Here is a 26,438-nt window from a genome sequence, read left to right as displayed (position 1 = left end):
TTATTAATCTTCATTATTCATAGATGGCTTTGCAACGTGGGCAGGTTAACGATATTTCCGTGGTTTTTATGTAGTGAGGTAATGAAATTGAGTTTCATTAGATGACGGAGGCTCAGGGTTGTTGTTGTTCGGTGTCTGGTCCGTCTGTCAGTCATGTGACTCACCTGAAGTCCAAACTGACACTCAAAACAATGTGATGATGACACGCTGTCACACTCGTCAAGGACGACAGCGACTCCGAGACAAAGAGAAGTTTCCCTCTCTTCTCTCACCTCGCCTCTCTTTCTCTCTCTCTCTCTGTCTGTTTCAAAGTAGGCCTGTTGTTTTGCATATAATATTGCTTAAGAATCAAATAAACACACACATACAAACAAAAACATATATAAATTATATTTATATTTTCTTCATTTATGTATATGGCATAACATGTATATTAAATTATAAATGCATATATACAGTAGCATTTAAAAGGTTTGTAAAGCTTTTTTTTTATGTTTTGAAAGAAGTCTGCTGCATTTAGTTAACCAAAAATACAGTAAAAATTGTGAAAAAGTATTATAATTTAAATCAGCTGTTTTCTATGTGAATATATATTAAAATATAATTTATTCCTGTGATCAAAGCTGAATTTTCAGCATCATTACTCCAGTCTTCAGTGTCACATGATCCTTCAGAAATCATTCTAATATGATGATTTGCTGCTCAAGAAACATTTATGATTATTATCAATGTTGAAAAGTTCATCATTTTTCTGGAAACTGTGATACATTTTATTTTTCAGGATTCTTTGATGAATAGAAACTTCTAAAGAGCAGCATTTATTAGAATCTTTTGTAACATTATGTCTTTACTGTCACTTTTGATTTTGAACTCAAATAAACATTTATAGATTTACAATAAATAGACAATCGGCTCTTTCAGAAAATATGTGCAGAAAAAGTACCTTTAGATCATTGGGGCAGAACCATCAAAAGAACCACATTTGAGACTTATATACTGATAAAATCTGCATATTACTACATTATGAGACAAACACACACTCTTACATGCAGGATCTGCATTTTTACAATGAAATTATTTATTTTTTGCACATTTCTTTCTTCATTGAATGTTTAAAATCAGCATGACAGTGAAGTCTTTTCTTTGCTATTGTCATATATCTGAGTGAAACGCTTCTCAAACAAGAACAAATGTAGGGCGGGGCTTGATTTTGTCTGGGGGGAATTGATTGGATGGTTGTGGTTTGCTATTAGTGGATCTCATGTGAGTGACAGGTTGCCCCGCCCTCGTCATCAGAGAAGATATTCTGATCCAAGATTATGAGGAACATGAATTTAAAAACAATTGATAATTCATTTATAATAAACACCGCAAAACAAGAGCCGTCCATTTTGATTTCATGAAGACTTTAAAGGATTAGTTCACTTCAGAATTAAAAATTCCTGATAATTTACTCACTCCCATGTCATCCAAGATGTTCATGTCTTTCTTTCTTCAGTGGAAAAGAAATGAAGGTTTTTGAGGAAAACATTCCAGGATTTTTCTCCATATAGTGGACTTCACTGGGGTTCAACGGGTTGAAGGTCCAAATGTCAGTTTCAGTGCAGCTTCAAAGAGCTCTACATGATCCCAGATGGGTTACCCTTTTTTGTAAAGGCCGTTTGACTTAGTCTTTGTATGTTCGCTTTGTAAACACTGGATCGGTACACTGTAAAAAATATTCTGTAGTTTTTACAAAATAATTTTGGCAGCTGTGGTTGCCAGAATAATTTTGTAAAAAATACAGAAAAACTGTAAACATGTTTACAGAACAAACCGTCAATTTTACAGTATAAAACTGTAATTTACAAACAAGAAAATTTGAATGTAAACAAGTAAATTCAACAATGCACACTACTACTAAAATCTGTTTTGTACCTTTAACATTTACTGACAACCACCATAATAATGCAGGTGGTAAAAGAGAAAGCCACATGAAGAATCAGAGTTCTGCACAAAAAACTTTTCCATGAGCTGAAGTATATACTAATGTAAAGAGGGTGCACAGAGTCATTCACGCAAACGCAAAACACCATCATGGTAACACACAACACTTACATAATGCAATAAACATTCATTAAACAACAGAAGATGTAACGTAAAACCCTAATGTACAAAACTGATAACAAAAACTATTAAGAAACATGATTTTTTAAACAAAATACTTTCAAATGTGGAGTGTCACACAGGGAATTGTGGGAATATCAGTTTACAGTTTTTGACTGTAAATTAAACATTGATTTGTTCTTTTTTACTTCTAAAAATTTTAAAATTTACAGCATTTTACTGTGAAAATTACATAAAATGTCTGGTAAGAGCTTTTACAGTTTTTCCCTGTATATAGTACTGGAACTTACTGTTAACCTATTTACAATTTTTTTCCGTAGCGTTTTTACAATATTTTACTGTTAAAATCACATTCATTTTTTATAGTGTACTTTTGCCTACGTCACGCATGACCTTTCCAACATGATTACGTAATGACGAGCATTTGTGGTTAAAAAGTATATCATTTTTTTTTTTTTTTTTAGAAAATGACCGATGGTTTTCTATAGATAAGACTCTTATTCCTCGTCTGGGATCATGTAGAGCTCTTTGAAGCTGCACTGAAACTGACATTTGGACCTTCAACCCGTTGAACCCCAGTGAAGTCCACTATATGGAGAAAAATCCTGAATGTTTTCCTCAATTTCTTTTCAACTGAAGAAAGAAAGTGAACTAATCCTTTAAATGGCAGAGAAACACTTCCCATAATTTGTTCATGTGTCCTGTCTAACTTTAAGTTTTTTTTTTTTTTTTAAAGACATTTTTCTTACTTAAAAAAAACAAACAAACAAAAAAACTATTGTTTCTTTATTTTTGTTCAGTATATCATTTATAGTATCATGTTATTTCACCGCTCCATGTCGAGTGTAGCAGAAGCTCAAGCGGTTGAGAATCAGAGCGGTGAATGAAAAGACGGTGATGATCAGCGAGAGAGAGTGACAAACACATGCTGATGCTCCGGGATTATTTAAGCTATTACAGCAGTATATAATTAAACAAAGTAATCGAGTGTACAGTCGGCTGAGAGGAAGACAAGCACTTGAAAAGCTCTTAACACACACACACACACACACACACACACACAGACGGAGGTTCTGATGGCCTTTAGGGACGGAGGGCTGGAGAGGAAGCTTCAGGGTTGGGAGCAATTAGAGTGTCAGACTCCGAAACACACACACACACACACACACACACACACCTGTGCATGTTTGGGGGCCCGTGGCCCCTGGGGACGCCAGTGAGAGTGTGTGTGACAGCGTGAGCGATCATCGTCATTAGCATTATTTATTCTCTAAGCACAGGCTCACTGCAGGGCCGTACTAATAGAATTCACGAATTACAATGAGCGTCTGTGTGTGTGTGTGTGTGTGTGTGTGTGTGTGTGTGTGTGTGTGTGTGTGTGTGTGTGTGCACGAGTCTCTCACACCTCACAGCCTGTCAGCACACTCCAGATCCAGCATGCTGAGCTGATTTTCATGTGTCAGTGTTGTGAGTCGTCTTGTATCTGTCTGTATTTAAGGTCACAGAATTTCATTTGGATTCAGTTCCAGAGCATTTCATATGCTGAGATCTTTTTCTCCTGTCAGAAACATGCTTTGCACAATTGCAAATGAGTGAGTTGCTTTACTGGAGTTTTTGTGTTACTGTGACAATATCAAACTTTAATACAAAGGCCGTTTCCTTCAGATGTCCTGTGTATAAAGGCCCGTCCACACCAAACGTACAATATCATTGTGTTTATTCTCAGTTTTGTCGTCTGTCGCTTTAAATGCTCGAGCTCTTTAAAGCTGATAGATTCTGATTGGCTGTCAACGTTTTTATCGTTCATCAGCTGGAAAAACAAATTGTTCTGAAAGTGATTCCAACGATATTGTTTCTCTGTGCCATTATTGTTATAGTCGTGTTGTGGACTCTCCTATTCTTTTACATTTAGAAAAATTTTCACAGATCAGGGATGCAAAATTGTCATTTTGAATCCAAAATGGGTCAAAAAAGAAGAAAAGCGTGGCATTTAAAAATCTTCCCAAATTTGTAAACATTTATAAATCGGGTTTTCCACTAAAATAAAACCTCTGTGGTTTTAATGTTTGAAAGCAAAGAAATTAAGAGTCATTCATATTAGTATTGTAATTTTACTGTTTTGTGAAATAAAATATTATAAATACTGTTTTTTTTTTTACAGTACAATACTATTATTACTATAGTAATATATTTTTTGATTACATTTTTAACTTTTAATTTTAATGAAATAAGTGTTTTAATAACTGCTCGATTGTTTATTTCATCGTGAAATGTAACTTTTGTCCAGATTTAATAATAATAATTATTATTGTATATTCATATTAAATGAGTTTTATATAAAAAAAGAACAATGTGAATGTGATCTGTGACAACTGAAATAGAGATTTTTATTTTAGAGCTATAGTATCTGGGGTGAGTTTCCATGAATGTTCATTAAATTGACTCTAAATCTGTGTTTCAAAGGTATTTAAAAAAAAAAAAAAATTGTTTGTTGCCTTTTTATGAAAAGTTTACACCCCTGATGGACACTAGAGTAGATGAAATCAAGTTCGTGCAGCTCCAAGTGTTTGTGTTCATGTTCTTGTATGATTTGATTTTGAAGTTTCTCTTTAATAAGTTGCTGCTGACTTCATCTGTGTGTTTGTGTTAATATGAGTCTCTCTGGTCAGTTGTAGCTCATCGTGGCACTTCAGGGTCTTGATGTGTGAGGATTCTGGGCCGTTCTTACCTTGACTATCTCTGCGCTTCAGAGCCTTTGCTTTTACACTGTCCAGTCATCAGAATAAGAGGAGGCTGAAAAATATCCTCCCATAAATCAAAGCAGTAAGCGCTTTTTACAGAGACCTTCCTCCTGATGAAGTCGTCTAAACCTGTAGACACACACACACACACACACACACACACACACACACACACACACACACACACACACACACCATCTAGTATTATAAATCATTTCTTTACTGTTTGGCAGGTAAAGTTGGAGGCTGAACTCGAGTAGACTAAAGTGTTTCTCTGTGTTTAGAATTACAAACGAGAGCAAGAAGTAATCAAGAACTGCTGCTGCTCTTGAAGAAATGATCACTGGATGCGCTGAAGTTGAGCAGGTTAGTGACGTCAAATCTACAGTACATTTCCATTAGATTGAGAACACTAAAAGTGAGCTCATATTTACTTTACCTTTCCACGAGGAGACGGCGAGTGAAGCGGCACCTGAGGCTTCTTATTTCCAGGACACACATATTTCATCACTGGACTGTAGTGAGACTTCCACAACACAAATCGGCACAACGCCAAATGATTTTGTCTCATTGTAACAGTGGAAACAACTTAAAATACTCTGTCATTTATGGTCATACAGATAAGAGTAACACATCATTCAAAACTTGCATACACTCACAATAAAAACATTGTGCTCTTGTGAAATAAAGAAAACAAACAGGATGCCGCTTTCTGCCGTCCCGGTTTCCTTTCCGTGAAGTTTGTGGAGCGTGTCACAAAAATGAATCAAAACTCAGCGTAGGCTACTAGCAACTCTGGTGTGTAGATCAGGGTTGCCAGGTTTTCACACCAAAACCCACCCTCAAAACTAGCCCAAAACTAGCCCAATCGCATTTCAAGGGGTGTCCCACGGTAAAAATCGCGTTCTGGGGCTAAAATCTGCATTTTTGGCGGGGATCCCCTGGTAAAATTCGCATTACAGGGGCTAAATATCACGTCATTTGAGGTCGATTTAACCCACGGACATGAAAAACAACCTGCAGCGTCAGTGTAAAAGTAGCCCAATTCCCGCGAACTTGGCAACACTGGCGTAGATATCTTCTTCTTCTGCTCTTTTTCTGCTCTTCTGTTGTGGCGAATAACAAACAGTGTTGCATTAATGCGCACGCCCCCTTTTGGATTGGAGTGTGGATCACCTGTTACTGACTGCATTCATCATCTGACTGTATGAACCAAACTGTGACGTCCGTACTGTGATGAATACATGTACCGTTACACATGTGTATATATATATATACACACAACCCGAATTCTGGAAATGTTGGGACGTTTTTTAAATTTGAATAAAATGAAAACTAAAAGACTTTCAAATCACATGACCCAATATTTTATTCACAATAGAACATAGATAACATAACAAATGTTTAAACTGAGAAATTTTAAAATTTTATGCACAAAATGAGCTCATTTCAAATTTGATGCCTGCTACAGGTCTCAAAATAGTTGGGACGGGGGCATGTTTACCATGATGTAGCATCTCCTCTTCTTTTCAAAACAGTTGGGCATCAAGGTTATGAGTTTCTGGAGTTTTGGTGTTGGAATTTGGTCCCATTCTTGCCTGATATAGGTGTCCAGCTGCTGAAGAGTTTGTGGTCGACGTATTTTTCTCTATAGGTGAAAGATCTGGACTGCAGGCAGGCCAGTTCAGCACCCGGACTCTTCTACGACGAAGCCATGCTGTTGTAATAGTTGCAGTATGTGGTTTTGCATTGTCCTGCTGAAATACACAAGGTCTTCCCTGAAATAGACGTCATCTGGAGGGGAGCTTATGTTGCTCAAAAACCTTTATATACCTTTCAGCATTCATAGTCCCTTCCAAAACATGCAAGCTGCCCATACCATATGCACTTATGCACCCCATACCATCAGAGATGCTGGCTTTTGAACTGAATGCTGATAACATGCTGGAAGGTCTCCCTCCTCTTTAGTCCGGAGGACACGGCGTCCGTGATTTCCAACAAGAATGTCAAATTTGGACTCGTCTGACCATAGAACACTTTTCCACTTTGAAACAGTCCATTTTAAATGAGCCTTGGCCCACAGGACACGACAGCACTTCTGGATCATGTTCACATATGGCTTCCTTTTTGCATGATAGACCTTTAGTTGGCATCTGCAGATGGCACGGTGGATTGTGTTTACCGACAGTGGTTTCTGGAAGTATTCCTGGGCCCATTTAGTAATGTCATTGACACAATCATGCCGATGAGTGATGCAGTGTCGTCTGAGGGCCCGAAGACCACAAGCATCCAGTAAAGGTCTTCGGTCTTATCCCTTACGCACAGAGATTTCTCCAGTTTCTCTGAATCTTTTGATGATGTTATGCACTGTAGATGATGAGATTTGCAATTTGACATTGAGGAACGTTGTTTTTAAAGTATTCCACAATCTTTTTACGCACTCTTTCACAGCTCTGCCCATCTTTACTTCTGAGAGACTCTGCCTCTCTAAGACATCCCTTTTATAGCTAATCATGTTACAGACCTGATATCAATTCACTAAATTAGTTGTTAGATGTTCTCCCAGCTGAATCGTTTCAAAATTTCTTGCTTTTTCAGCCATTTGTTGCCCCCAATCCAACTTTTTTGAGACCTGTAGCAGGCATTAAATTTGAAATGAGCTCATTTAGTGGATAAAAGTGTAAAATTTCTCAGTTTAAACATTTGTTATGTTATCTATATTCTATTGTGACTAAAATATTGGCTCATGTGATTTGAAAGTCTATCAGTTTTCATTTTATTCAAATGTAAAAAAAATCCGAAATTCGGGTTGTTTTTATATATTGTATATCCACTGAAATCGCAAAGCAATGGTAAATGTGGCCACTTCTTAACTCAACTGTAGTCAAGGTTAGAGCACTAAACCAAGTAAACTAGCATGTGTAGTGTGGTGGATCTAAAGGGACGACAGTCATAGTGTTAAAGTCATGACTCTTTGTACTGGAGGCCCCTCAGGGGCCCGACCGCCGACTGAGAGATTCAATCTCTCGCTTAATCGATATTCAGGCCCAGATGGGCCGCATGAAGAGAGATGGAGGAACTGCAGGATGAGGGATGAGCGCCGGCTCTCCTGCGTCTCTCAGGGCCACGCTGCTTCAGTGCTGACTGCGTTTTTCACATGATATGGAGAGAAAGAGGCCTGATAATGGAGTCCAGGAGAAAAACTAGCTGTGTTAGACCACTAGAGAGAAACGAGACGAGCATAAGCTCTCTCTTCTTCTTCTCTTCTGTTTCAGGTCTCGGATGATGTTTTTGTGCTTTTGGCTGATGCTGTATCAGCCGTACGGTTTTCCTCTGGAGCGTCCCGATGGAGTAAAGCCTGAGATCAGATCAGATGATCTCAGTTCTCGAGGTGCCGTCTCATCTTAACATGCACTTAACTGTGGCGGTAACACACTTCAGAACTCAAGGGGGCAATAGAGTTTTTCTTGCTGACAGTATTTGACCTGAAAGAAAAAAGAAATGGCCGTAGAAATAGTTTCACTTACGCTGCACCTGGGAAACTCGTACAGGCATCCGTTATTACATCATGCATTCAGATATAACATCAACAAAACAAAAGAATTATATTTTGGACAATAAACCCAAATCTGAATTATGAAATGTAATACTTTCTATCACTTATTTATACATGGCATATATTAAGACTAAATATTTTTGTTACCTAAAGCAGAAGTGTGAAAGTTGAGCGACTGACTTTACACTATTTGTCAACTTCACTTCAGAATGACATCATCACAGAAAGTGTGTGTTTGTGTGTGAGAGAGTGTGTGTGTGTGTTTGTGTGTGTGAGAGAGAGTGTGTCTGTTTGTGTGTGTGAGAGAGTGAGAGAGAGAGTGTGTGTGAGTTTGTGTGTGTGAGTGTGTGAGTGAGTGTGTGTGTGTGCGTGAGTGTGTGTGTGAGAGAGTGTGTGTGTGTGTGTGTGTGTGTGAGAAAGTGTTTGTACTTGTCTACCTATCTAACAGGGGACCATGGTGTCGTTAGTGTGCGAGTGTGTGTGTGAGTTTCTGTGTGAGAGAGTGTGTGAGTGTGTGTGTGAGAGAGAGAGTGAGTGTGTGTGTGTGTGTGTGTGAGAGAGTGTGTGTGTGTGTGTGTGAGAGAGTGTGTGTGTGTGTCAAAGGGAAAGTATGAGTGATGGAGGGGCTGCTGATGGAGAATGAGTGTGATGACGGATGAGTGTGACAGGCAGATGGTTTTGCTTGTCGTCTCTTTAATCACACAGACTCAGCTGGGCGTGAAGGCAGAGCTTTGTCTCGTCATGGCAACAAACAGGAGACAAATTTACCCACAATTCTCTCCCGCACCCCTCCTCATGGCTGATGTTTTTGGCTAAGTGTAAGAAAGAGAGAGAACGTGTTATGAAGCAAATATGTGTTTAAAAAAGCCGAAATTGAAAAATGGAAAGATTTCAGAGCAGAGTTCAGTCATCAGGTGACGAGAGTCTGATCTGAGTTTGAAAGTCATTGTGTTGTTCAGCATCATTATTTGTTTTGTTCATTCTCATGAAGATAAAGCGTGTCGAGTTGAGTTTTGTCTTTAAACTCGCTGCAGTAAGTCGTTTCTGTCAGCGCGACTAAATTATGATGAAGAGATGAAAACTGATGAGTTTCTCCATTACAGATCACTGACTGAGATGCTCTTTGTGGTTGCTAGGGTGTTCTGAGTAGTTGCTAGGGTGTTCTGAGTGGTTGCTATTGGTATACAGCATGTTAAACTAAAATAAAAGAAAACTCAGGAGATTGTAGGAGGAAACCATAAACACAACCATGTATAACACTGATGATACCGGACAAAGGAACTAAATAAACACAGGGCTTAAACACACGAGGAGGGTGATCAACATGAACAGAAACAGGTGTGTGGAACTAATTGACTAACAAGGCAACTAACTAGGGAACACAGGCAGGCAGACAGGGAAACCAAAACACCATGATAATAACACACAACAAAACTGTTACATCTGACTGGTTGCTATGGCGTTGCTAGGGTGTTCTGAATGGTTGCTAGGGTGTTTTGAGTGGTTGCTAGGCTGTTCTGAATGATTGCTATAGGATTGCTAGGGTGTTCTAAATAATTTTTGTGGTTGCTAGGGTGTTCTGAGGGGTTGCTAGGGTGTTCTGAGTGGTTGCTATGGGGTTGCTAGGGTCTTCTGCATGCTTGCTATGGAGTTGCTATGTGTTTTCTTCCCGTGTGGCATGAAAGCGTCCCCCTCATGCCTCTGTGATCTTTACTGCTGGAGGTTTGATCGGTATGAGCATTAGTTCTAGTAATGCTTACCTCAGTAAAAACACACACAGACATGCAGATGAGGGCCGACTGCAGTGAGGTGACAGTCAGGTGATAATTATCTAAATGATCAACTCAGCAAAACAGCAGCAGCACACACTGGGTTTACTGTGATAAACACACACCCACACGTGAAGCGCTGAGGAGTGATAACAGAAGATGGCAGCTCTCTCTCTCTCTCTCTCTCTCTCTCTCTCTCTGTCTGTCATGTCCGCTCTGGACGTGGATCTCAAGGTTACGCTGTCAAGGTTAAATTGACTTTAGATTAATTAAGTGTCAATTAACAGGGTAATTGTTTCATAATGTGGCCGGCCCCGGAGGCCGAGGTGTGAGTGAGAAGGGCCGCCACTGTCAGACTCGCTTTAGGGCACGACTCAAATGTGTGTGTGAGTGTTAGTGTGTGTGACTGTGTGTGTGTGTGTGACTCTGTGTGTGTGTGTGTAAGAGTGTGTGTTTGTGAGTGTGTGTGTGTGAGTGAGAGTGTGTGTTTGTGAGTGTGAGTGTGTGTGTGCGAGTGAGAGTGTGTGTGTGGGTGTATGAGTGCGAGTGAGTGTGTGTGTGACAGTGTGTGTGTGCGTGTGTGTGAGAGAGAGTGCAAGTGTATGTGCGTGACTGCATGTGTGTGAGAGAGCGAGAGTGTGTGTGTGTAAGTGAGTGTGTGTGTTGTGTGAGTGTGTGTGTGATTGTATGTGTGTGACTGCATGTGTTTGAGAGAGCGAGAGTGTGTGTGTGTGAGAGAGAGTGCGTGTGTATGTGCGTGACTGCATGTGTGTGAGAGAGCGAGAGTGTGTGTGTGCTTGTATGTGTGTGTGTGTGTGAGAGAGAGTGTGTGTATGTGTGTAACTGCATGTGTGTGAGAGAGCGAGAGTGTGTGTGAGTGAATGTGTGAGTAAATGTGTGTGTGTGAGTGTGTGTGTGTGTGCTTGTATGTGTATGTGTGTGACTGCGTGTGTGAGAGAGTGAGAGTGTGTATGTGTGTGACTGCATGTGTGTGAGTGCGTGTATGAGTGTGTGTGTGTGTGAGAGTAAATGTGTGTGTGAGTGCGTGTGTGAGTGTGTGTGCTTGTATGTGTATGTGTGTGACTGCGTTTGTGTGAGAGAGCGAGAGTGTGTGTGAGTGTGTGTGTGAGTGCGTGTGTGTGTGAGTAAATGTGCGTGTGAGAGTGTGTGTGTGCGCATGTGTATGTGTGTGACTGTGTGTGTGTGAGAGCGAGAGAGTGTGAGTGTGTGTGTGTGTGTGAGACAGTAGATGAAACAGATGTTTAATATTTATTTATTAAATATATTTATTTATTTTTATATTCATAATGCTGCTATATATCTTTTTATATAAATATTTTATTGTTTATTTATTGTATTTTCCATTAAATATAAAATTATATATTGTATAAATCTATAATATTACATCTTATAAATGTATATATGATTTATGTATATTTCTTAATTATTAATGTCTATATTTTATAAATGTACTGTTTATCATATGAAATATATATTTATATATTGCATAACTATATTAGAATCTTTATCATTAATTAATTAATTAATTAATAATTAATATTATTATTTCTTATTAATTATTTATTATTTTAATATTTTTTATTACATATTTGTAATTTTGCAACTTGTTTAGCTTTTAGTTGCAGCAGTATATATATATATAGAGTGAGCCGGTTACAGTTCTCGACTGAATCTCTCGCAGGGCTTTTACTGCAGCAGATTCAGAAGACGAATGCAGCTGGAGTGAGATAGAGAGACAGACAGTCAGTGAAGGGAAGACAGAGAAGAGAGCGAGAAAAGATGATAGAGAGATAAAGAGGACAGCCTGATGAAATGCTGATTGGCTCTTGTCTTTAATAGCTGGCCTGGAGGAGAGCCGCGACTGGAGCCCATCTATATTCACTCTCTCTCTCTGTTCTTCAGGGCAGGGAGGAAGTGATGTCGCTTACCTTTTACCAAAATAAAGAAATCCATTTCCACCCTCTTCATCTCAGCACTGCTCACCTCGTTCTCGCTGTATCTTCTAATTCTGCGTCTCGTCTCATCGCTGCTTCCATTAGCGCAAGAGCGTTATTGAAATGTCACACACACATTAGAAATGATTTATGATGAATGACATATTAGCATAATTAGGGCCTTGTGAAATCCATTTTATTTTTTCCCAAATTCGGTTTTATTTTTTTCCCCCCAAATTCGAAATACTTCTGGACTCTGATTTAATTGTTAAATTAAACGTTAGTAATCAAAAAGCACGTCTAATTAATTGAAACCATGACACTTCTGTGACATGTTGCTCTGCTGTCAGTAAGATGGAAACACGTCTGCACAGATTGCATATGGATCGAGTCTCGTGAAGCTGTGAGTAAAGCGTGTGAAGCACATAATGCTTTAAACACGAATCTATTTTAATTAAAGCTAAAATCAAGCCTCCTGTAATGAGTTTAGAGCAGAAACATTGGCCCTTGACTTTAGCGCTAATTGATATTGGGCCCTTTAGTAGCGGCGGCCATCTTCTCTCTTTATACCTTTAATTATAACCCTGTTTGTGTTGCTGTTTCCTGAACGCGGTGATGGAAGCGATTGTTCCTGAGTGACCGCTGCGGCCCGCGTGCTGTGTTCAGTCTCATTAGGAGAGTAATTTCAACACATTTGACCCCCAAAATTAAAAAATGTGAAATGATGTTTTGTACGAAGAAAACAAATGTTTTAAGGTATTTCTGTAGAGAAACGCCAAAGGTGCAGTTTATATTATAACATGCATAGCTTGAAGTTGCTTTGGATGAAAGTGTTTGCAAGTGCATAAATGTAAATGTCATGCCTAAGGTGGTTTGCATCGTGACATTAGATTTTTTTTTTTTTTTTTTTTTTTTTAAACGAGATGATGCATCTCAAGGGGTTCATCCTAAAGAATAAATTTGTTACTACTATTAGTTTTATGGCAGTTGAAAACATTTTCACAAGTTGTCATTTCTGTTATGCATAAAAATCTTGTTCAGGAATTTACTGTATTACAGAAATATGAAGCAAACCCTCTAAAATGCATACCTCGAACGCAAGTCGCTTTGGATGAAAGTGTTTGCAAATGCATTAAATGTAAATGTCATGCTTAAGGTGGTTTGTGACTAAAGCAGATCTTCTATAATGTGTACCTTGAATGCAACATAAATTGTTTTGGGTTAAAGCATCTGCCAAATGCATAAAATGTAATGTAATGTCAATGCAAATTACTATTAGTAATAATTATAATAATGAGAATAAAAAAAAGAAGATGCATTATGGTAATTGATTTGTCAGATAAAAATGTGTTTAATTGTCATTGAAGAAATGTCACAATGCAAAAACTCTTAATGGATTATAGTTAATTTGTTTCATTTTCTTTATGTTATATATATATATATATATATATAACAATCCAAGTTGGGTTCAAAATGGACAAACCCAGTGGTTGGGTTAAATGTTTGCCCAACCTGCTGGTCAGTTTTATTTAACTCAACTATTGTTTAAAAATGACTGTATGGTTGGCTTAAAATGAACCCAAAATAGGTTGGAAATTAAAAATCAGACACATAATTACTAGAGGCAACAATAATAATCAAAAGGTGAACATTTATTAAAAAGCAATTTAATAAATGTTCATTGTTTAATTATTATTCATTAAACGTATTAATAAATGTTACTTTATAAAACATATTAATAAATGTTAATTTCCAACATACTTTGGGTTCATTTTAAGCAAGAAATACAGTCATTTTTAAACAATAGTTGAGTTACCCTACGCAGCAGGTTGGGTCAAACATTTAACCCAATCACTGGGTTAAACATGACCCATTCGCTGGGTTAAAACAACCCATTTGCTGGGTTAACCCATTCACCTGGTTAAAACAACCCAACCACTGGGTTAAAACGACCCAATTGCTGAGTTAAAACATCCCATTCCTGGGTTAAAACATCCCAATCACTGGGTTAAAAGCAACCCATTCGCTGGGTTAAAACGACCGAATTGCTGGGTTAAAACATCCCATTCACTGGGTTAAAACATCCCAATCGCTGGGTTAAAACATCTCATTCGCTGGGTTAAAACGACCCAAGTGCTGGGTTAAAACATCCCATTTGGTGGGTTAAAAACAACCCATTCACTGGGTTAAAACATCCCAATCGCTGGGTTAAAACATCTCATTCGCTGGGTTAAAACGACCGAATTGCTGGGTTAAAACATCCCAATCGCTGGGTTAAAACATCCCATTCACTGGGTTAAAACATCCTATTCGCTGGGTTAAAACATCCCATTCACTGGGTTAAAACATCTCATTCGCTGGGTTAAAACATCCCAATCGCTGGGTTAAAACAACCCATTCACTGGGTTAAAACATCCTATTCGCTGGGTTAAAACATCCCAATCGCTGGGTTAAAACATCTCATTCACTGGGTTAAAACATCCTATTCGCTGGGTTAAAACATCTCATTCGCTGGGTTAAAACATCCCAATCGCTGGGTTAAAACATCTCATTCTCTGGGTTAAAACGACCGAATTGCTGGGTTAAAACATCCCAATCGCTGGGTTAAAACATCCCATTCACTGGGTTAAAACATCCTATTCGCTGGGTTAAAACATCCCATTCACTGGGTTAAAACATCTCATTCGCTGGGTTAAAACATCCCAATCGCTGGGTTAAAACAACCCATTCACTGGGTTAAAACATCCTATTCGCTGGGTTAAAACATCCCAATCGCTGGGTTAAAACATCTCATTCGCTGGGTTAAAACGACCGAATTGCTGGGTTAAAACATCCCAATCGCTGGGTTAAAACATCCCATTCACTGGGTTAAAACATCCTATTCGCTGGGTTAAAACATCCCATTCACTGGGTTAAAACATCTCATTCGCTGGGTTAAAACATCCCAATCGCTGGGTTAAAAGCAACCCATTCACTGGGTTAAAACCTCCCAATCGCTGGGTTAAAACATCTCATTAGCTGGGTTAAAACATCCCAATCGCTGGGTTAAAAGCAACCCATTCGCTGGGTTAAAACATCCCATTCACTGGGTTAAAACATCCTATTCGCTGGGTTAAAACATCCCAATCGCTGGGTTAAAACAACCCAATCGCTGGGTTAAAACATCCCATTCGCTGAGTTAAAACATCCCATTTGCTGGGTTAAAACATCCTATTCGCTGGGTTAAAACATCCCATTCACTGGGTTAAAACATCCTATTCGCTGGGTTAAAACATCCCAATCGCTGGGTTAAAACAACCCAATCGCTGGGTTAAAACATCCCATTCGCTGGGTTAAAACATCCCAATTGCTGGGTTTGTCCATTTTCAATATATACACATTTCTGTCTGTTGATTTTGAGGTGAAATGTTGAAATTCACAGTTGTTTTCAGACACGGACCCCGTCACATCCTCACCTTCCTGTTTCCTCCCTCTTCTCTCATTTAGCATGGAGTTGTTTTCCTGCGTAGCGCAGCAGATGGTTCGGACACACGCTGCTGCTTTAGACTGAAGTGATGGGTGCACGCGGGCCGCTGCATTTGTGTGTGTGTGAGAGATATTTTTCAGCTCGGTATCCTTCTGCACGGCTCCTCTCTGAATTGGTAGCTTCTGTCCTGTTTTCCCTCTAAATGCGTCTCCCAGCCGACCCGTCTCGCTCAATCTGCTTCCGTGCGGCCGTCCCGTCCACAGCGCCATTACGTTAACTAGCTGTGGCTACTCTCCCGGTGATCTTTCACCTTTAACGCTCGGCATTGATCCCGCTCTCAGTGAGAATAATGTCACCCATCCGCTCTTATCTCCCGCTGCGCTCCAAACACCCGATAAAGGCAGAAAGTGACGCGTTTGCAGAATTTCTCGGCCGATATTAAAAGAATGTCGATAAGTAAGCAGTTTTGGAGAGGTGTTGTCTGGTAGCATCTTCACCCATAATGCATCAGGGTGTCAGGTGTGTGAGTTCTGAATGTGTAAAGAGATGCTTGAAGGAAATTAAAGGGTTAGTTCACTCAGAAATGAAGATTCTGTCATCATTTACTCAGTCGTTCCTCAGAAGTTCCTGTTTGACTTTCTTTCTTTTCCAGAGACGTTCAGCAGAATGTTCACGCTGCTCTTTTCCATACATTGAAAGCAGAGAGTGAGCAGGTCATTGGTTCTTGAGTGTCACATGACCAATGCACGCATGCAAATTATGGAAGGAGGAAGATTTCAGTATAAAATAAAGCTTAAACTTGATTTTTATATTGCAGCTTTCTCATTTTATGTTTAAAGGTGAAGTACTAACTAAAACTAATAAAATTAAAACTTAAAAACGATATGAACATAATACTTAAACAAATACTGATGTAAAATGAGAAACACAACAAAATGACAAAAACTTTAATTAAAATTAATAAATAAATAAATAAAATAAAAACAGAAAATATTCAAATAAAATGTAATTCATAATATTAACAAAAACATGCAACAAAGTGACTAAAACTATCAAAAATTAAAATATAAACTGAAAATATAAAAATAAAATGTAATTCAAAATACTAACAAAAACATGCAACACAATGACTAAAACTTCACCTATAAAATTAAAATAACAGAAATATTAAAATAAAGTTTTATTAAAAATATAAACAAAAATGCAACAAAATCACTGAAACTAACTAAAATTAAAATGAAAATTCAAAAGATTAACAAAAACACAATTAAAGTGAAAACAGAAAATATAAAAATAAAATATAATTCAAAATATTAATAATAGTATATAAAAGCATATAGTAGTATACTATTTTTAATATACCAATGATAGTAAAATAACGCTGCTCTGGACACACACACACACACACACACACACATCAGTTTTAAGAGGCACCGACGGACGATCACACAGTCTAATATTCTCTGATTTGTCTCGTATTGTATCCTGCGTCCACTCTTGCCTGTCTGGAAATGAAATAATAACAAATAAAAATCTCTTAAATGGGGCACAGAGAGGCTGAGAGCATGATGAGATTCAACAGGAGTAATTTTCATCATGTTGTAAATGTATTCAGAGTCTCAGTGAACGATATTCTGCTGCTTGAAGTCAGTAAACATCTGTATTCTGCTCATAATTGTGATTTGTGAGTGTTTTTTCAAATCGTCCTCATGGGTGGCGTGTTTTCATGCTGCACGGCTGCACATTTCAGCTTGTTTGTCTGCCGCAAACATTAAATAAACGTTAAATATAGATTTTCTTCTCCCCCTTCAAATGTAAAACGTGCCAGAAGCTCGAAATCATCCCCTCTGACACATTTTACTCAGTGTGTGTGTGTGTGTGATTCCTTTCTGAAGTTACACTCATCTCAAGATGGAAAACATGAGATGTAATTCAGTGTCGATTCATGAAATTTCTTTGTTTTGATCTGATTAGATGTTATTGCGTCTTACAAAACCAGGCGTTTGACCAGAGCAGGCTAGAAACGACTGACGGACTGAATGTAAAGCAACCAAACACAGTTCATACGGGCTGTTTCATCCAAATTTATCATTTCCACGCCCACATATCATTCAAAACCTGTATGAGTTTCTTTCTTCTGCAGAAGATATTTTTGAGAATGCTGGGAACCAAATAAATTCTTTAAATAATCTTCATGTTCCACAAAAGAAAGTCCAACAGGTTTGGAAGAACATGAGTGTGAGTAAATGCTGTTTAATATACATGAGGAGTGTGACTTTCATCCAATGAGGTGTCGGGTGGGCGGAGCTAACCAGCTCTACACTGCATTAAGAGTCTGAAGGACCTCTCACACTATAAAAGTGATGTTCTTCCTCAGTATTTTTGTCTTGTTTTCCAGTGCAAATATCTAAACATTCTTAAATCAAGATACATTTGATTGAAAAATGTCTGTTGACACATTTGTATGAAGCACATTTTCGCTGCATAAGAATCATGCCTCTGTAAATGATAATTATAACATACAAAGTCGAAATGATGACATACTAAATCATAATTATGAGATAAAAAAGTCTTAGTCTTTAAAGTCATAATCATGAAATTAAAAATCCAAAATTTTGACATAGAAGTCATAGTTATAACATAAAAGTTGGAAATTGTAACATAAAAAGCCATATTTAGGACTTAGAAAGTCATAATTTCGATAATTTATCTCATAATTTTAACTTTTTATAAGATAATTGACATAAAAATAAAAATAAATATGACTTAGTATGATGACTTTGTATGTCATTTCACATTTTTATATCATAATTATGACAACAAAAAAAAAAAATTGTCTTAGTATGTGAATTTCAACTTTATAATTTCAGTTTTTTAATCTCAATTATGATTTTTTATTTAATAATGATGTAGTGTCAATTTCAACTCATAATTTTCAATCTCATAATTTCAACTCATAATTCTGACTATCTCATAATTTCAATTTTTATAATTTCCACTTTTTAATCTCATAATTATGAATTTTTATTTAATAACTATGACATAGTATGTCATAATTTCGACTAGCTCATTTCAATTTATAATTTCAACATTTTAATCTCATAATTAGTACTTTTTTTATTTAATAATGATGTAGTGTCATAATTTTGACTCACATAATTTCAAATTTTTATAATTTCAATTTTTAAAAAAAATTTTTTTTCAGTGCAGCTTCAAAGAGCTCTACATGATCCCAGACGAGGAATAAGAGTCTTATCTAGAGAAACCATCGGCCATTTTCTAAAAAAAATAAAAAATTATATACCTTTTAACCACAATAATCATCTTGCACTGCTCTCTTCCTCCTCTTCTTCTTGTAGAATTCCGGCAGTGTAGATGCTGCTAAGTGTATTACTGCCCTCCACAGGTCAAAGTTTGAACTAAATTGTCATATACAATATGCTAGTGCAAGTATATAAGAATTAGTTTGTGGTTAAAACGTATATAATTTTTTATTTATTTTTTTTAGAAAACGGCCGATGGTTTCTCTATAAGACTCTTATTCCTCGTCTGGGATCGTGAAGAGCTCTTTGAAGCTGCACTGAAACTGACATTTGGACCTTCAACCCGTTGAACCCCAGTGAAGTCCACTATATGGAGAAAAATCCTGAATGTTTTCCTCAATTTCTTTTCGACTGAAGAAAGAAAGACATGAACATTTTGGATGACATGGAAGGTGAGTAAATTATCAGGACATTTTAATTCTAAAGTGAACTAATCCTTTAAGTTTATTTCTCTGACCTCATTGACAGATATTTGTTCTTGTTTTAAGCACAAACTCACTTCAATTTCTCTTAATTCTTCTTATTTTCAGTCATTTTGCTTCTCCAGTAAGTGTATCTTGATTTACGAATGTTTAGATATTTGTGCTGGAAAACAAGAGAAAGGTACTGAGAAAGAACATGATGTTTTGCAGTATTCAGTGCTATAGAGTTTAATAACGGCTTCTGTAGAGTTCTGTAGAGTTCGGTGGAGCGCGAGACGTTCAGAAGCAGCAGTGAGAGACACTAATTGTATTTGTTACAGAAAGCACTCTGACAGGCTGATCTGGAGGCACGTGAAGATGAAGATGTATCTACTGACGATCTCGGAGTCTGTCTGTACTGAGATCAGACAATACTGTCTCTCTTTATGCGCGGGGTCAGGGGCGGAAATAAATTGCGGAAGAGAAAAATGAATTAGGGATGACGGTGTGGCAGCGGTGAGGAATTGGACTGTCAGGAAGAGCCTCGCAAGGGTCCGATAATGAAAGAAGATGAAGCGCTGCTCGAACACTGATTTTGGTGTGTGTGTGTGTGAGAGAGTGACTATACAGCGTTTACTGTACATCTGTGCATTTATAAATGAACCGTCAGGAAACATTAGGTTGAATCTGAAGCTCAATATATTCTCTTCTTTACATTCTGTTTGACAGAACAACACAAACGTGTTTTGGTAAAACTTTCATTAGCTGTCAGATTTTGTTCAGAATTTTAATACAGTTTCTCCAAAACATTCCAGAACTTTATTTTGGTCTAAAATAAGACAAAAGCATTTAAATGAGCTGAAAATACAGATATTTCTTATTTGATTTAAATGATTTTTCTTTTGTCATTTTTTTTTTTTTTTTTCTGTCCAGGATTCTCACGTTTTTGGGGAAACCTGGATAAATGAGGTACCCTGATTATAAAAGTGTGATTTCTAGACCTGAAAAAGTAATTAGTGAAATATTAAAACTCCTTGGTCATTTTTATATTTTTCAAGTTATTCCGTATTTTTTATACCATATTAGCCTATGACTTTTTATTTAATAATGATGTAGTATGTCATAATTTTGACTATTATGTCATAATTTCAAATTTTCATCATTTCAACTTTTTAATCTCATAATCAGGACTTTTTATTTAATGATGTAGTATCTCATAATTTCAACTTTATAACTTCACATTTTTAATCTCATAATTATTACTTTTATTTAATAATGACGTATATCTCATAATTTCAACTTTTTAATCTCATAATTATTACTTTTAATGTACTAATTACATAGCATGTCATAATTTTAACTATCTCATAATTTCAACATTTTATAATTTCAACTTTTTCTCATAATTATTACTTTTTATTTAATAATTACGTAGTATCTCATAATTTTAACTATCTCATAATTTCAACTTTATAATTTCAACTTTTTAATCTCACAATTAGGACTTTTTATTGAATAATTATGGCGTAGTGTGTCATAATTTCACATTTTATATCATAATTAAAATATTTTTGGGCAGGAATTGTGAGTGAAAAGTATTTTAAAATATCTTAAATCTTACAAACAACTGGAAAAATTAAGCAAATTCATTGGGGGTGTCAGGCCTTAAAGTCAGAAAGGTTGAGAACAGCTACACTGATGCATTAACTGTGATGATTGACACCTGTGCTGGAGTGGGCGGGGCAGTGGGCGGAACCTGGAAAGCAGCAGAATCAACACAGAACCTTTAAAATGATTTAAAATAAGACAAAACAAGCAAGTGAGCCAAAAATATTCCTTATATTAATTCTTATTCTTAACTCCTTGACCATTTTTATAAAGAATGTTACTTTTTCTAGTTATTCCAAGCTTTAAAAACATTTCTTTTGGGCAGGAATTGTGATTAAAAGTGTTTAATTTATCCAGCAAATCATAAATGGAGAAATTCTGGAAGAATTCATTGGGAGTTGTCAGGCCTTCTAGTGTCGTTGTGGATGATGTAGATATTGTTGTGGATAAAGTCAGAAAGGTTGAGAACAGCTGCATTAACTGTGATGATTGACACCTGTGCTGGAGTGGGCGGGGCAGTGGGCGGAGCTGGACGTCTGCAGAATCACCCCAGAACCTTTTGGCTGTATCTTAAATCACGTACTCTCTGAGTAGATACTTCTTTTTGGATAATGTGAGCATTAAAAAAGTATGTTTTATATAGTATGAATGTGTCTAGTACCTGTAATCACGAGTACTACATCTGTCATGTGACCTACCACCAGCATCAGTTCACCTACAGTTTCATCAGTACTATGAGTTCTGACTTTGTTCTCTTTCCCTCTTGTTCAGCTCTACAGTGTGATTTCAGATGCAGTCTTCATGTTTCATTCATTGCAGATTGTAAAATCTGAAAGTGTGTCAAAGTCTGAAAGCATTTCTTCATTCACAGAGAGCTGAATCTGAACTTGCTCAACAGTCCTAACATTAACTTCTCTCATTGTCTGTAGAAATCTGGAATCAGCTGAACGTGGATTTGTGCTGACGTCTGAGACCTTTTACCTGTGTGTAAGAGTTCCTCCTCCGTCTGTCTGGAGATCCTCCGGGAATGAAGCCGGATGGTTATTTATGTGGCCGTTGAGCTCTTTAATTGCATGAGTAATGAGAGACACGTTATAGTGTGTGTGTGTGTGTGTGTGTGTGTGTGTTTTCCTTTAGGGGTTTGGTTAGGGTTAGTCAGTTTGTAGTAATTTGATTTATTTAAAACTAAACTAAACTCTCTCTCTCTCTCTCTCTCTCTCTCTCTCTCTCTCTCTCTCTCTCTCTCTCTCTCTCTCGCTCTCTCTCTCTCTCTCTCTCTCCAGGTGGCTGCTGTCGGAGTCTTTGCTCTGTTAGCGTCTCACACACACACACTCACACACACACACACACACAGACACAGGGTCACCTTCCAGCATCAGACGCTGAACGATGTCCCTGCGGTAAAAATATCCTTTATTACAAAAGATAAGTTTGAAATGAATTCATTAAAGTGACCTGTTGCTCCTAGAAACCAAACACTGTATGATCAAATATAAGCAAAAGCTTTTTTCTCTGATTTATCTCAGTTAATCCAAAAATCACTATATATTCACAATCAATTTAAGATAGTCATGTAAAAAATATTATATATATATTATATATAATAATATTATATTTAACTTTCCTAGACTAGATCAGTTATATTAGTATTATTTATATCTTATTATAGTGTTTATTAATGTTTAATATATAATATATAATATTTTTAAAATATTTTTTTATATTTTCAGTTTTCATTTTAGTTTGAGTTTTTTTAGTAATTTAGTTATCCAAATGTACTTTTGTCATTTTTATTTTTTAATATTTCTATTTAGCTTTATTTTTATTTCAGTTTTACTTTCAACTTAAACTTACTTTGTTTCAGTTTGTTTTTTCAAGTTCAAGTTTTTATCTAATATTTCTTTGATTTTATTTCAGCTTTATTCTGATTACCAAACATTATTTTTAATAGTTTTAGTTTAAATTTAACAGAAGCAGATGTTTGTTTTAATAACATCTGATTTTAAGAAAAGAAAAATGAAACGAGAGTTCAGTGAATCCATATCAATGAATCAATTCAAACCTCTGATTCAATGATTCTTTAGCATCAGAAGTGTTCATCGATTATCATCATTTATTATAGCTTGTCAAATTTGCCTCTATTTGGGTGTGAGCAAAAACACGCCGTTTTTGTGTGTGTCCCTTTAAATACAAATGAGCTGCTGCTCCCGCCCCCTTTCCAGAAGAGGGCGGAGCTTTAACAGCTCAACAACAACAAAGCTGGAGAATCTCACGCAGCCAAAATGAGGATTGTCAGTAACGGTGTTCAGCCTTACATTGTTCAAACCGGAGTCGACACTGATGGAGAGACTCAGGAAGAAGTTACAACTTTTAGACGTTTCTGAATGGTTAGTGGATAAATTTATGTAGTTGCTGTGGAGTTGATTCAACTCATCCACTAGCATGTGCCGTCATGTTAATCTTTTGTGTTGAATTGACCCTCGTTTGTGAAGCAGTCCGCCGTAAAATGACAGCATGTCAACAACACTCTACTACAACAACTCTTCCTCTTCTCTAAAGCAGCCCAACATGGCCTCACCACCTTTGTTGAGTGTTCTCGGGGGCGGGGTTTATGTAAATTTTGGAGTTTGTGATGTCACTAACCCAGGAAGAAGCTCGTTGTAGTCCCTACTAGCCGTTTAAAAAGCGATTTCTGTAAAAGAAAATATCTCCCTTTGCATTGTAACTTTGCAGATGTTGTTGATGATCAAACAGCAACATTACACACTAACTAAAGTTAAAAAAGTCAAATCATAATCAACCACCCTTTCAAGATGCACATTGTGTCAGTATGCGTGTGACCTGGAAATCAACTGAATGAATTAATAAATGAAACGAGTGCATGACGTCACTGGTTGTTCTGATCATCAGGTTTTCTTTTGATGTTTTTAATCTCCTGAAATATTCCTCGACTCAAGAGCCCAACAAGAGTCTCAGTTTCTCTCTGAATATGTTCTCGTAATGAAATGTGTCCAGTTCTCCTGATCTCCACACACATGCAGCATCCTCCGGCCCGCGGCTCCGGCGCCGCCGCTATAATAAATAGTGTTCTTTGTTTCTAATTGCATTAGCCGCTGGCTTATTGAAGTCTCCTGCTATAAGTCACAGCGGTCGGTGAGGGAGAGAGAGGAAGGAAGCAGCGTGTGTGTGTGTGTGTGTGTGTGTGTGTGTTCAGGCCCTCACGCTCGGCCGATCGGACTAACATTAGTGTCACTGAAGGGGAAGGTGTGCTGGATATTAAAGCCGTGGCTGTTTCTGCTGCTGCGGAGTCGTATTATATGTCACTGAGCTTAAAGGTCCTGAGCTTTACGAGCTGAACGATAAAAGCTTCTGCAGAGATCCTTTGGAGATCCGTTGTAATCAAAATAAAAGATTTTTAGTGACCAAAATAAAGCTGAAATCAAACAAAATATGAATTTTATATAAAAAAAACCTGAACTTCAAAAAACTTAGGATTAGGGTGGCAACTATTTGACATAAAAAAAACTAAGTTCAAACTGAAATAAAAATAAAATGAAGCTAAATAGAAATCTTTTAAAAAAAAAAATCAAAAATTTATAAAAAATGACAAAAGCACATTTAGACAACAAAATTACTAAAAAACTGAAAATATAAAAATAAATGCTATTTCAAAATATTAATAAATACTATAATAATAAATAATACTGACTCTTTAACTCAAATTAAACCATAATGATGCCAAAATCATAAGAAAAGTGTATTAAAATGATCAAAATAAAGCTGAAATAAAAAAAATAAATAAATAATTGAACTTAGAAAATGTAGTATTAGGGTGGCAACTAATTGAAATAAAAAAGTTTAAACCGAAATAAAAATAAAATAAAGCTAAATAAAAATAAAAAGTATTAGAAAAGTGTGTTAAAATGATCAAAATAAATCTGAAATAAAATAAAACAAATATTAGATAAAATAATTAAAATAAAAAATGAAATAAAATTAAAAATAAATATTTTTAAAAAAATAAAAACTGAATAAAAAATGACAAAAGCACATTTAGATGACAAAATTATATAAATGCTAATTCAAAAAATTAATAAATACTATAATAATAAATAAAACTGACTCTTAAACTCAAACTAAACTATAATGACACCGTCTTTAGAAAACATAAACTTAAAAATCACAAGAAAAGTGTTAAAATTATGATTATATTGGTTTCTGGGTTCTTTATAAGGCTCATATCTTGAAGAATCACATTTTCCTTGATATATTGTGATAGAAGATCTTAAATACTTAATACTGTACTCATTAAACTTTAGAAGCAGCATTTATTGAATCTAAACTGCTCATTTTGAAACGTTCTGTTCCTCTTGCTGAAGTTGGCGTCTCCATGTCGTTATTTTGGGCCGATAGCGTAAGTGACAGCTGTCAATCATGTGTAAATGCAGCGCGCTTCATCAAAGTGACGTCTGCTCGAGCGCTTCATCTGCTCAGGATGGAGATTTTGACATTTGCCTAGACAGACTTGGATTTAAAGTGTGTCGTTGCTCTTTCTAATACGAACCGTGTGTGTTTTTATTTTCCCACAGGCCAAAAACAGTCTGCAGTTCCTCCAGTGAGCGGTTAAGAAGACGTTTGTACTAATGAAGCGATTGAGATGGTGTTTGTAAAGCGCTTGAGGAATCAGAATATGATAATGAGTCCAAACTCACGTCTGCGGATGATGAAGGTGAGTCACATGTTCATGTTTTTTCCTCCATATTCTCACTATATCAGACTATATGAGCCATAAAAGCCTGATGGATCAAATATCAACAAAAAACACATATGCAAACTTATTTTTTCTTTTAGATCTTTTATATTTTTTCTAAATGTTCAGTAAACTGTTCAATTAAAAAAAAAAAAAAAAGATTTTTTCTGATTATTCATATGTCTGGCTTTACAGGGTTAATGACATCACCCTCCAGGAAGTGACATCATTTTGGAGGGAAAAGTGACAGTAAGTATCAACAGGTACAGAAAATTCAGTTTTGTTTTATGGTGTTGGTTTGTGTCTCTCTAAAACACTGAAGTAAATATTCCCGGTGGATGAACGATATGATGAAACATAAACCGTGAATGCGATGTTTCGGCCAAATGTGCAAATGCAAATGGAGTCAATTTTGATTTCACGCTGAGCTCAAATTACAACATAAGCATGGAATGACCCGTCTCTCTTTGTGTTTTCTCTCTCTGCCGCCCCGTCGCAGATGTAGGAGTAATGTGAGCGCCCGAGACACGATGGCACAAGAGATACGGCTCTTCACGAGAGAGAGAGAGAGAGAGAGGGAGGGGGGGGTGTGTGTTTTGTCGGGGCCACCGACCGCAAAAGGCAATTCCAATTTGTTGTGTGTGTGTGTGTGTGTGTGTGAGTTAATGAGGCGAGTGTGTGGGCTCTCACTCATTCTGCCAGCGCCAGCCGATCGCTCTCTGATTACTATAATGAAACGGTCAGGGCATTATTAACCAAACGC

At 36.8% G+C, this 26,438-nt stretch overlaps 1 protein-coding gene across 3 annotated transcripts in view; it reads left to right on the top strand.

Moving 5' to 3' along the window:
* The window catches only part of LOC127513884 (neurexophilin-2), a 201,389-nt gene that overhangs the window by 69,220 nt on the left and 105,731 nt on the right, over positions 1-26,438 (top strand). Inside the window, exon 1 of one of the 3 annotated variants that reach the window (XM_051896028.1) lies at positions 23,043-23,226. The exons of the other annotated variants lie outside the window; for them this stretch is intronic. The gene's annotated coding sequence lies outside the window, so the exon portion shown is untranslated. Of the gene's footprint in view, positions 1-23,042; positions 23,227-26,438 lie in introns of those variants that run through there. 3 annotated transcript variants of the gene reach the window in all.

Source organism: Ctenopharyngodon idella, chromosome 6 (assembly GCF_019924925.1).
Source record: "Ctenopharyngodon idella isolate HZGC_01 chromosome 6, HZGC01, whole genome shotgun sequence".
Taxonomy (NCBI): domain Eukaryota; kingdom Metazoa; phylum Chordata; class Actinopteri; order Cypriniformes; family Xenocyprididae; genus Ctenopharyngodon; species Ctenopharyngodon idella.
This window is presented reverse-complemented; position numbering and strand designations above follow the sequence as displayed.